Genomic DNA, 13,240 nt, shown 5'->3' with positions numbered 1-13,240 from the left:
CAGAGGCAAGGCAAAGAAATACAGAAACAGTCAATTCAGGGAGAACTGAATGCATTCAAGTACATCACCAGTAGCTCTGGAAATACCTGCTAAGTGTGCCTTTATAACAAGCATACTGATCACTTAGAACAAGTGGATACTGACACAGAGTCCTTGGTAAATATCTGAAAGTGCTTAAGTCTTAAAAATACCTAATGGCAAAGCTTAATGTTGCAGCAGGAAATCCAAGAGCTAGTTGTTGCTAAAACAGGAGGGTTTGCTCCAGTCCAGCTCCCAAGCTTAGAAAGCCCCGCTCCTAATTCACAGCACTGGCTCTGGAACTCCTCTGGCAAATTGTTACGTTCATTTGAGGGAATGAAGCAACAGGAAACTACTCCTTTTCCTGAGGAATTTCCAGGGCTGCCCTTCTGTACAGGCATGCAGCCATTACCTCATCTTGAGCTCAGTAGTGGGAATCTGACCATGGATAAGCAGCACTGTCCATAAGAGCTGTCCAAAGCATCAGCACTCCAAGGGAAATAAGTATCAGAGGTGGAGAACACATCAGACAATTCAGTGCACATTCCTGCAAGTGGATCATTGTCCACTGATCCCACTACCAGAAAGTCACAAGGCTTTTCACCTCTTTATAAGTGTCTTCTAATTGTATTTAAAGATCCTCAAATTTGAAAACCAAGATTTTTCTTTTTTTTTAATACAAAAACTCTAGACATCAACCAAGCTATATGAACAATTTAAATAGAAAAACCAGAGTTCGACTTAGTCACTAGAGTTATTATGAGCCTTGCAAGTTTATTTACAGCAATTAAGAGCCCTGTGACTCACTTCTGGTGGATTGTAACTTCAGACAGCAGAAGACAACTTCAGGGGTGCTATAGGAGATTGGAATTCAAAAGCTCCTTCTGCATCGATGTTTATCCCTATAGAAAATATTTCCAATGAGAAAAATTTCTCGCTTATGTGTGTGTCTCTTCTTCCACTCAACTTATACCATTTCTGTGACAAAAACAAGTCAAAGTTTTCCTGATAGAGCAACTGGAAATTTGCCTTGCTGAAAGCACTGTCAGCTTAATTCCAGTGGTATAAAAACAGCTTTCTGCCACCTGCTCCCCTTAAGCCAGCAGAGAAGGCAGACATGAGTGAGCAGAGAGCCTGGCACTTGAAACACAGTGAGCATCTCAGCTGATCTCAGAAAAGCTGCCCTAACTTGTGCCAAGACAGAGTCATCCACGGAGCCTGATATTATCTCTGAATGTCTCTGTGTATGCATATTAGGTCAGGGTTAATTCCTCTGTTTCAGCAGCACATAAAACATGACACTTGCATAACACTGCAATTTTAAATGCTTTTAGTCTAGTACAAAAAATATTTTTACAGGCACAGATCCTTTTTAACCTCTTAACTTATATAATACTTTGGGAATTCTGAAGCTCTGAAGATTTTTACAAAGTGCTTCTTGAAACCTGATAACCTAGAATAGAAAATCATACCAAAGCCAAGACAAATGTATAGCCTTCAGCATCTCAAGGAATTAGAGTGTTTTTAACTGTGGGCCTCCCACATTCATGGTCTGTGTGGCAGGTAAGATATAATATGGCCAACAAGAGAAAAAAATTTTGTGTAGGTCATGAAAAGCATTGAGTCTGTTCAGAGCACAACATTAAATTAAGCTACCTATGCTGCCTTACTTGGCAGAGCATTCCAGACCTGTGTGCCAAAGGCCCAAAATTAGAACTCCTGGACCTAGCCAGGAAGAGTCTGAGCTGGGGGAGATGCCATTCACTCAGAGACTCCAGCTTCCAGGGACAGGGATCTGATGGAAGAGTAGATTTCAGATGGTCATCTCTCCCATAAACAGCTCCAGGAAGCTCACCCACAGCCTGCCAACGCAGCAGAGCACAAACCACTGCCGGTGCCTTCCCCGCAACACGCGCAATTTGTACTCTGCAACCCCTCCCCATGCAATACACACATTGCAAAGTGGCAGAGACCCTTGCTTTGTATGATTCAAATCCACTAATTGTTGGCCTTCCCTACTGTGTAGTTACACACATACTGAGTGCATTTGTCAGCCAAGTACTAGTAAGCAAAATGCGAACCACAAAAAGGTAAAATGTCCTGCGCCACTTCTGGGAACTGGAATGTTCATCCCACAGAGGAAATCATGTTGGCATGCCCCCCTAAAAAGATTTCACTCCAATATATAAGAAAGATTTTGAAATTTTTCTGGTGAGCTGACACGCCAGGACCTTGCCTACACAGCTGTTTTGGCTCAGCAGCCTTCTGGGCATGCTGGGAGCTTCACAGCTAAGAGATCTAGGAAGCTGGAAGCAAAGGAATTGACCAACAGCCTGAGAACATCTAATGGGCATCTCATTGACCTGCTGACCAGCCTAGGGGGTAGCCCCTGGTGAGTGGGAGAAGCCAGCAGTGCCCTGTCATCACAGAATGATGGGTAGCCAGAGGAACAGGCCAGGTGGGTCAGCAAGGCGCACAAAAGATGACAGCTTTCCAAGCAGGTTTCCGTGAAGCAGGAGAACCAGCCTACCCAGCAATACAGAATCCAATCAACATTTTTAAACAGAGAAGTGTTGCATCAGAAAATGTATGATCAGCTCTGTTCATCAGACACCGCTTCCTCGCATACTCTAAAACTGGGAATGGGAAGTATCCGACGGCTGATAACACACCACATATTTCCTCCTCCTCAGATCTGATACACAAACAGCTGACAACATGGACAGATATGTGGAGCATGGAATGCCTTGTGCAACAACTTGCTTACAGTTAATAGAGGAGAGAGGAAATAAGATCTAAAATGGTAATGTACCCCCTGCGCTTTGACTCTGTCATAAATCCTTTGTACATCTTAGGTAAGTTAGTGAGAAATTTGTTGTGTGAAATGAAGGTAGCAACAGCCAGTTCACCTGAGATCACAGACACTGCTGCAAGTCATAGGAAAGACAAACTAATATTGTAAAGACAAAAAATGATTCTGTTGTTGTAGAACACCTTCCATTTATGAACACAAACATCGTATACCAACACTCTCAATGTTCAGAGAAATTGAGTGTATTCCTCATCAAATGTCTGTGCTGTGGAAGTCATCAGTTTACCCAAGGTCCAGAGAGCATCAAAAAGTCCACTAGCTGTGGCATAGATCAGAAATGTGTCCCACCCTCTGAATTAATACTTTAAGATGCTTCTTGTTCCATATAGGACATTGTTTAACCTTATGTGGCTCTGAATCAAATTAAATGAATAGTTGCATTACATTATTACAGATGCAGCTAAATGCTCTTCACTTGTCCCAAGCAAAACATCCCTCATCTCTGGGGGGAGTAACCTGGGAGTCAGAAAGCTAATTAATGGTTTCACATGGCCCCAGGGACAGTCTGTAAGAAGCAGTGAGCAGGGCAGGTTAATTTTCATTCAATATACTCATGTACTAGGAAGTCTATATTAGTAACTCCAACAGAAGATACTATGGTCTCCATTGCAAAAGCAAGAAACAAAGATACTGTAAAGCAATTTGATGGTTTTCTAAACAGGGGTAGATCTTAACAGCTATTAACAACCCCTTTCACCCCCAATATTTGAAAGAAGAACTGTACAGGTGAATCCATGTCCATCCATTTCAGCCTCTAGTGACAGGAATATCTATTTCGTATCTTAATTCTTGTCCTGGTCACGATCATTTGAGCTCCACTTCCTTCCTTCTGACATATGTAGTCATCACCATTATGTGGTCTGTCTGTGTCAGGACAGGGTTTAATGAAAAACATTCTAACAACAGAGCATCTTGGGGGTTTTATTGCCAGCTGTGTAGAGTTCAGCACAAGTAGAATCCTCATCCCTTACACTCCGTCTCGTATCCCTCACCACTCCAGATTACTGAGGGGAGCTAAAATTCAGTCAGTCAAAAATAACCCACAGTAAAATGCTGAAAGTTCAAAGCCATGTCTTTGCTGTTTGAAAAGATGTGCCAAAAAGATTGAGAGACATCTTCCTCACCTGCAGCTACTGGTAATTCACTATTAGGTCTCATGCTTAGACAATTCCAGCTTTTCTGCTATCCATTTAGTAGTTAACATACACATTTAAAAAGCCCAAATCTTTGATCTTCTCAGACACTTGCACACATTCCTCTCAGGAGCAGTCTAATTGATATTAATAGGATAATTCACAGGTAAAGTGCCACGTCAGGTGCACCAGTGCTTGATGAACTGGAGCATAACCAAACTGACAAAGGAATATGCACAAAACATCAGCCCATTTTCCCATCTCTGCTCCCTGTGAAAATCAAATATACAAAATTTTTTCATAGGTTTAATTATTGTTAAACTCCTATTCCTTTATTTTTTTGTATGTGTTGGTGTTTGCGTTGGTGTTCATGTTCATAGATCTTTTTAGACCAAGGTCTACAGCTTATCTGGGAACTTCTATCACTTTTACAAGTCACTTCTCTCTTGACTTTTCGCAGTGCCACAGTACCATAGATGTCAATAAATTCTATTTCTGATCTTGAAACCTGTGTTAAAGCTAAACTATGTATCTTCCCTCCTACACCTTCCTTTCATATGGTGACCCCTGACTTTTCTCAGCCTCCACAGCACATTTCCCCTCCATATGGTAACTAAATTTAAATCAAAACTAGATGTTTTTCTTTTATGTGTAGCTCAATCAAACATGAGGAACTTAATTCAGGTATTACTGGGAAAAATGCATACATTGGGTAGGTGAAACTAAATATTCATAGATGGCCTTTGTTTTAAAATCTTTTTTCTTCCATACTCAAGATTTTCCTTATATATCAAGCATATTTTAGGAACCTGTAGTTGACCTGTATCCAGAGGCAATGATGGTCTCTCTGCTTCGTAGAAAGTTTCAGACGAAGAGACAAGCTGTTCCCATTATTTATAGAAGGCTGGTTTTTTAATCTAACAGTGTTAGAAACTAACACTGAAACGCCCTTGGCACTGATATACAGTGCACCTCTTCCAAAAAATATGGATTACCAGAGCTTCCCAGATAATACCTTGCACAAGACAAGACATAAAAGTTTCCTCAGAAGGAGCCTTGGTTCCAGGTCCTGAGGTTCATAAAACCACAAGGGGAGGAAACACCCATCCTTCCGCTGTTTCACAGCTTTCTTCCTGAGCAAATGTTTTGAAGGCAGTTCCTGGAGACAAACCTTGAATGATTTCCTCAGCCAGTTTCCATTTCTTATTGGTATTCTTATAGGAGAGGCACCAGCCCTTCATTTGTATCTCATCTGTGTCAGAGGGTTTCAGTCTTTCCTGTTTATAGTTTATATACCATCATGGCAGCAGTGCCATTAGGATAATTACAGTTATATTAGGACTGCCCTGCACACTACCAGGAGACGCTCTGTGTCTTAGATAATGAGGTCAGCAATTTCCAAGATTTGCAGAACAAGGACTAATTGTTTTGGCAATATGCCCAACTTATTCCCAAGCTTGACCTACCACCTTCCCCTACAGGAGACCCCCATGTGCTCTTCTGCATTACTGTTTATACCTTCTGCTTTAGGCTCTTCTTCCTCCAGGATGAACCATACCATGTTTTATCCTCTTCAGAAGCTCCCATACTGAAGGCCACCACCAGCACAGAGGCCAATGGAAAGCTCTTCCAGTTAAGATAATCACAGAAGCAAGGGTGAGGGTGAAAGAGGAGAAATCATGGGTCAAAATCATATCTGAGTAAGTTTTTCTAAATAAACATCAGTGGAACATACTTCTAAGCTGATTTTGCATTGCAAGTAGCAAGAGAAAACACAAAATAATCTGCTATTCACAAATGTACACACAAATGGACTCACAAACAGTCTTCCAAGCCTACCCGTTGCACTGTTGCTGCCTCTGCAAGGAACAGGACCTCTCAGCTCTACTGCAGCTTGTGAGACCTGACAGTCCAGGTTTTATTCAGCATTTAATTTCAGCTCACATTCAAGGCCAGACTAACACAGCTAATTCCTCAGTTCATACCATTGCACTGAAATTCATACTGAGGCACCTGAATTTTCAGAGCACCATGCTTTGTAGACCTAATAAATCTAAATATTACTTGACTGTGCATTAAACTGAAGATATGGCCCTCAAAATAGACATATTACAAGTGAATTCTTGGTCCAAACAGAATTGGTAGCAAAACCATCACTAAGAAATAGCCACCTTAAACCAGCGCTATCACTCTCAGCAGCTCTGCAGAGTAAGCTCCACACAAAGCAGAGCAGCTGGCTTAGGGAAAGCATTGCAGCTACCTGATGTGCTAACCAGCAGAACAAAGCACCATGCACTCTCCATGGGTGTTAAGCCATTGCCAGACATCTATGCTTCCTATAAAACAATAATCCAACCTACGCGGGCGACCAGGGTGTTAGCACAGGGCCTGCTACTCCAGGTTCACTTACCACTCACAGAAGAAACAGTGCACACCAGCACTTAGCACTGCATGAGATTTTGCAGCTTTTTGACACACCCTGAGCCAGATATCATCTGCTTGGCTAAGGCTCGTACTGTATCTGTACACAACTGTTTCTCTTACTGTTGCTATAGCTGTACATTATGAAACTCCCTAAATACGCAACACATCAGGTTTTGGCACAGATCTCTTGAGCAGGTGTGTTGTGCAATGCATTCTTCAGAACTAGCAGGGATTAAAGAGCATTTGTGGGTCCCAGGAGATGCAGTGTATATTGCTCTGAGCACCATAAGGCCACGTTTCCTCTACTCAGCAGAGCCAAGGGCTGTTGCAAATTCAGATACACAAAGACAGATGGAGAAAAGAAGAACTGTGACTGAAGCTTAGGATGAGTCCAGCACAGATGAATTTTTAAATTTCTAACTTGCAGCAATTTAAGACAAAGCTTTCTTTACAAGCATGTTCCAAAATGCAGACGTCTGGAGAAAAAGTGTTTCTGGCCTAAAAATTTTCTGACATATTCCAGGAAGGTAAAGGACGCTGAGAAAGAGATGTTTTGTGTAAAATATCTTCCTAAAAGTTACCCACTGTGAAGCTTTTGTGACCTTTTCACTTTTGCTGAAGTGTCTCTTTAGATAAAACCAAATGGTTGGGATACTTTGAAAACCTGGAGTTTGTAGGCTTTGATGCTAGACGGTTTGGTGCCTTAAAACACAGTGACACCATGTGGCCAATCACCACATGGAAAGGATGGGAACAACGTGCTAATGGAAAGGGTAGTGTACAATTTTCTCTTTTTTTTTTTTTTGGTTTTATTGAAGTTGTCTTAAGCCTGCTTGAACCTATATTAACTAGTGACAGTAAACTAGGTTAGAATCTTCATCTGAACAGGCAAACAAAGCCAAACCCTATGATCATTTCGGATTTCACCATATGTTCAAAAGTCTAAAGTTTGTGAAATTGTCCAGTAAAACTTACCTGTACGTTCAGCAAGTAAATACCCATATGAACAGTTTTCACATATGTCAAAAAATCATATTCACTTGACAAATGCAAGCAACTTGTAGAACTATGACTCAACATTCTCAAAAAAGTGCATCTGGAGTTTGCATTTAAATATCTGTGGTTTAATTCTGCAGTAGTATCACAAAAACTAGCAATTAATTTTGAAAGTGGAGATATATTTCCCTTGCTCTCATGGTTTATTTTTTTTCCAAATAGATGCAGATAGCCCCACTTATTTTTACAGATATTTCTGCACTAAGTATTTAAAGTCACAAGTGGGAATATTGCTGCTAGGAATGTTGTCAGTAGGTTTGTTATCACTCTGCATTATATAATGTGGTGACTGATGTGATGAATCATCTCTCCCTAGCACAGTCCTTTTTCCCAAATGAAGCCCTGCACATTGGAAAGGTTCAGCTCATGACAAATGGTAAGAACGGGTAGATGGCTTTGAAAGACAGTCAAACACACAGGCAGGCAAATAGGCATATGAAAACTGAATACAGAATATTCCTCAAACAGAAAGAGAATAAATTATTAATTAGCTCTTCACACAGTAGTACTATCAAAAAATGAATGTTCATGAAGAAACGTGTATTTTGAGGCAGCAGTCAGAACACCTTGCTCTCAAGAGCAGAAAGGACTTGAAAATACAACAGTATGACTCCCAGTTGCACAGAATTTGCAAAGTCAGTGTGCCATCAGTGTGGCCCTTTTTACTTTTGATTAGTTAGATGACATGCTGGTGACATTTTTTCTATTCTGTATTGAACTCGTGCTGAGCAATTTATGCTAATAATGTCACAGTGCATCTGAATGTAAATTAAATAGGTTAGTTTGAAAGGTGATCTAAAAGGCTTTTTACCTACATATATAATAGTTTCACCTCTAGTTAGAGCCTAGGAAGCACCAGCTAATTAGATACAGGACTCTCTGACTGTTCAAAACCACAGTTTGAGTTGAGGAAGATTACTGACCTGACCCTTCAAATTTTGTCACCCTGACTAGTGAGATTATGCTGCCATCTTGTGAGCTGTAAATTTTACTTAGCTACAAGTGACAGAATTTTTCCCCTAGACTGGGAGGACAGTGTGCATGATGTCCTTGATACAGAGGTGCAGTAATGATGCTTTGAGCAGCCAAGCCCTCTTTTATATTCAGACCCACATTGTCTCTCCTTAGCTTTCTTATCTGTCTCTCATGGGCTGCACTCTTTAATGTCAACATGGTTCCTAAAGGACGTGCTGTCTATGGACAGGCCTGAGGAGAGAGTAGAGGCAACCCTGCAGAGGGGATGAAACCCACAGTTTAAAGGACTAGGGGTTTGTATTAAAGGCTACAGAATGTCCCTCTGCTGCCAGGAGAATCACATGTTCTGGAAAGCAAAACACACACTTGGCCAGCAATTGAAAATTACAGTACACACTGTAAAAGAAAAAAAGACATATTCTTACAGCTGGGAAGCATTATTATAAATGATTACATAGTTTTTTACATTGAGGATAAAATTTTCCTCTCCGTCTTCTCAAGTGTAAAGCTTGTATATTTATGGTAACATTTTTCTTGCTTGAAAAAAAAATGGTGTTAAGATTCACTGTATTCTGAATCTAAATAGGGTTGTCCCATCTGTTCACATTAAATAAAATAGCTGAATGTCAAATGGTTATGCTGTTCCCTGAACAATACAGACTTCAGCTGCACAGTGACACGGCATTTTGAAATACCCGGAGAAAGGTTAGCTTGGCTGCACTCACATTGAAGAGCAAGCTGGGATCCCATCTCCTAGTAACATCCCATTCTTTCCTGATACCCCAACCACACGTGCTTCCATCAGTGTGTACTCCACAGCACTTTCAAATTGAAGACACAGAATTAAATCCTGAAGTGCTGGCAATCCAAAACACATGGCAAGGCAGGAGCAGGCACATACCAGGAACAAGCAGGCCTGAGGGCTCTGAGCCCTCAGGGCAGCTGCTCTGAGCTCAGATACACAGACAGCATCTATGGCTCAAAGGTTCCCTCAACACCTCTACCTGGAGACAAACCATCATAGTCCTTCTTCACTACCAAACCCTCAACCACCATTATACACCCAAATCATACTTCCTTTCAAATCGTTGTTTGCCAGAGTAAACCAAAGCATCCTGCACTTAGTTTCTGATCAAAGTTTCCAGGACATACTGTATTTTCTTCAGGATATGTCATAGCAGAATAAGAGCTCCCAACTAGCCACTGAAGGTTATGTTTACCCATACAGCAAACTGTAATTCTAGAACATGGAAAGACGATAAATGAATCTCTGTACCCATGCAGCATTCATTTCTGTAAGGTGTTGATCACTTTGGCACCAATCTAATACTGGTAGATGTGTAAAATCCCACTAATAACCACCGGAAGTCCTTCAGGATATGTGCCATTTTTTCTCATAGTAATCTCATGGTCAAAAATCCTGGAGACGGTGTTCAAGACTCCACCTAGTGTGCTGAAACGAGAAGTCTTTAGAGCAGACATATTGCTAAAGAGACGCTTCCTTTCCTCTGACCAACTTAGACAGCAGAAGGTATTCTGTTGTCAAAAAATCTTTATGAATCCTGACTATGTTCAGGGATTGCTGATGTTTTTAGTGCTATGGAAGTAAGTCAAGGATACATAGGAAATCCACAGCTGACAAGGACATACCCTTTCTCTTTTGCAAGCTTAATCCACATAAAGCAATGGACAGTGACATATTAATGAAAGAGGTCATATTTCCCTATAGAAGTCTCTGTCATGTCAGCATTTGCATCTCAATATTCCTATGGTCCAGTTCCAGACATACAGATATTTTATTTTTAAATAAAAGCCATCTCTGCAACAAGAGTTTGTGCTAGGTCTGCCATTTCTTCCTCATTTCACAAGGAGGGCTTAAGAGTTACCAGAAGTATTGAGCAAGCCTTTCTGCCCTTGAGCAAATATAATCTTTAAATCTTTTTAATATATAATTTCCTCTCTGTTGCAGTAACATATCAGGCTCTTCCTTCTCTGATACAGTCTCCTCAGGATGGATTCAGGTTGCAGCAGCAGTCCAAACAGTCAGTGGATTAACAGAGGAGTTAAGTCCATATCAGTGCTAAGTGAAATATGTTGTAGTTTGAAAGTCTACTAATAAGGCAAAAGCCTGAGATCTGATAAATAATAAATTTCCTTTCAACATACCTCATCATAATAATCTAATAACTGTATTACAAGAGATACAGAACTCATTATGCAAAGTTTGTCAAGAATAAGAACTCAACATAAAGCTAGCATTCTTCTAAAGAGAGACATGAGGAATGAAAGAAAAGCAGAATTCAGGAAACCTAATGGAAGAAAACAAACTAAAATAAGAGAAGAATAAAACAAAGGACCAAGAAGCAATAAACTGCAGAAGCTCAGACCTCTGGTTGCCTGGGAGGCAACTGCAGAAGAGAATTTTGGTTTGGTCTGTGGCTCTTGCCTGAAAGTGGAGGTAGGTATATGCTATGCCTGCTGTTCCTATGGTACCAGCAGAAGACAGAGCTGAGGGTGCTGCAGAATTGCCAGCCAAGCAAACAGCATCATGACATTTAAGCTCATCAAAGCATTTCTTGTTTCCAAGAAACATTTTTAGATGATTATTGGCTTTTCAGAAAACAGAGCTTTTTTTTCCTTCTGTTTTTCAGCTGAGAAGTCTGTTTGGAGGCACACAACCACTTACTATCACTTTCAGAGGCATGAAAATATTGAAAACATCCTTAAATATGATTTCAGTTTTTACACCTCTTCAATGAAAATCTAAAACCCATGAAGAAAAATCTTGCAAAGATAAAATCATTCCTGACTATCTCCCCATGGAATCTTGCACTGGGGAATTGGGGACCACAGCAAGGAGAAACCATCCTTACCATCCACAAACACTTTGCTCCCAGAAGAACTATATTTCACATCTAAGTAACATTCTGTCTAGAAACTCTTTGACTCTGGGATCTGTACATGCAGTGACCCTCAGAAAAATCACTCTCTGTTTCTCAGGTGTAGCAGGAGGCTCTGTCTCCCCTCCAGGAACCCCATCTCATGATGGGGAATTCTGCATTGTTCTACAGAAAGAATAGCAGGAAAGCAGCTGAGACGTGCACAGGCACTGCTCAACTCACAACCATATGTACAGTGATTTACCCTGAACAGCTTGCTCAGAGGTCAAAAAAGAAACATGTTTTACTACGTGAGTGCTACATGAAAGGACCCTGTTGCCAAACCTGGCTAAGAGCTGGAAGAGCTGCAGAGTATACACAGGATTTATGAGACTAACCTCTGGATTCCTTTCAGAGCCCAGGAAATTGCATTCCTTTGTGGTCTGGACTGATGTTCATTGATAATGCAAAATTATGTTCTTCTGCAAGGAGAAGAAAAGCAAAGCAGGAGCACTGGAAAGCCAAATAGCCTTATGTGGGGAACTGAAAGGAATGAAGAAGGATAACAATGGTCTTAAAAAATTCTAGTCTCCTCTCAACCCAGCTGAAGGGAGAACCTGCACATAAAAAGTACTGGGAGCAAATTACTTAAAAAGTCAAATGTTCTAAAAAGATGAAGCTATCTTTCTTAAATTTGTAATTTGAAAGGTAGAGTGGTATTTCCTGCCTCAGCCCATCATCATCCTCTTTGTGGTGACTGTTATAAGGTTAGCAAGGCAGACAGAAAATACCAGAAAGCAAATGGAACAAGCAGCAAATGAAGCAGAGAGAGAATACAGCTCTGGCCTGAGTATAACTGAACTCTCACTGTGTGTTAATTATTAGTTACTTGCACCTTTCAGGTTCAAAGGTTTCTCTCAGGCCTCAGAAGAAGAAAAAGCTATATAAGGTGATGAATGGGGTTGGCTTTTCCTAAGAAGTTCTTTTGCAAGGGGATAGTGTTTTTTAGTCTATACAAAACAGACCTTAGTAGCCAGAGACAATTGGAAAACAAAAGAGAGAAAAATTATGTTTAGCTTTGGTCTTCCTCTCCCCTCTTTTGGGCATAGTATTCCAGATTAATCAAGGGAAACATGACAAGGCACAGCTTAAACCATGTATCCTAAGGAAGCTAAATTACCAAATGACTCACTTTGCTCTATATCATGTGAAAGGTAGCTCTTGGTAAAATAAAGCTCTCTTCTCATGAAAAAATAACAAGATGTCAAAACCTATTGGTCTAATGTGGAATAAAATCTAAGCCTTTTTCCTGAACCCATCATAAGCACTAATGCACCAGTAAACAACAACCTGCTGATCAGAACACAAATCTGGGAAATGGAGAACCTCATCAGGCAAAGCCAAGGCATGAGTTTCAGCTTTCTAAAGCCCATGGAGAACCCCAGCTTTTAGGTTAATGGGTATTTCAAGGAGACTTTTACCACCAGTCCTTAAGAGGATAAAACAGAGTTACACAACTAAATGCTAATCTTTTCCCCAGTGGAAGAAAACCTATTTATTTAAATACCTTTCTTACCTCAGGACTCTCTAGCAATTAGAGAACAAAAAACGACATTATTGTCAGGTCTGATGAGTAACTGGAAAATCTGAAAGGAATCAACAAGAGAGAAAATAAATTTTTTTTTTCCCTCGGTTTCTACATTGACCTCAAAGTGAGGGAAGTTGATAAAATTTCTATAACCTGTCACTAGAGCTTCAGTAATGGAAAGCAGTTATTATCACTTCATAAAAGCATTTGTTCTCAATGTCCCAAGACAGTAAGTGTACTAATAATAACTGATTGTGAAACCTCTTAGTTCAGAAAGCAAACAAAATATGGGTTT

The sequence above is a fragment of the Prinia subflava genome, chromosome 5 (genome assembly GCF_021018805.1).
Source record: "Prinia subflava isolate CZ2003 ecotype Zambia chromosome 5, Cam_Psub_1.2, whole genome shotgun sequence".
Taxonomy (NCBI): Eukaryota; Metazoa; Chordata; class Aves; order Passeriformes; family Cisticolidae; genus Prinia; species Prinia subflava.
The sequence above is the reverse complement of the archived record's forward strand: the minus strand, read 5'-3'. Positions refer to the sequence as shown.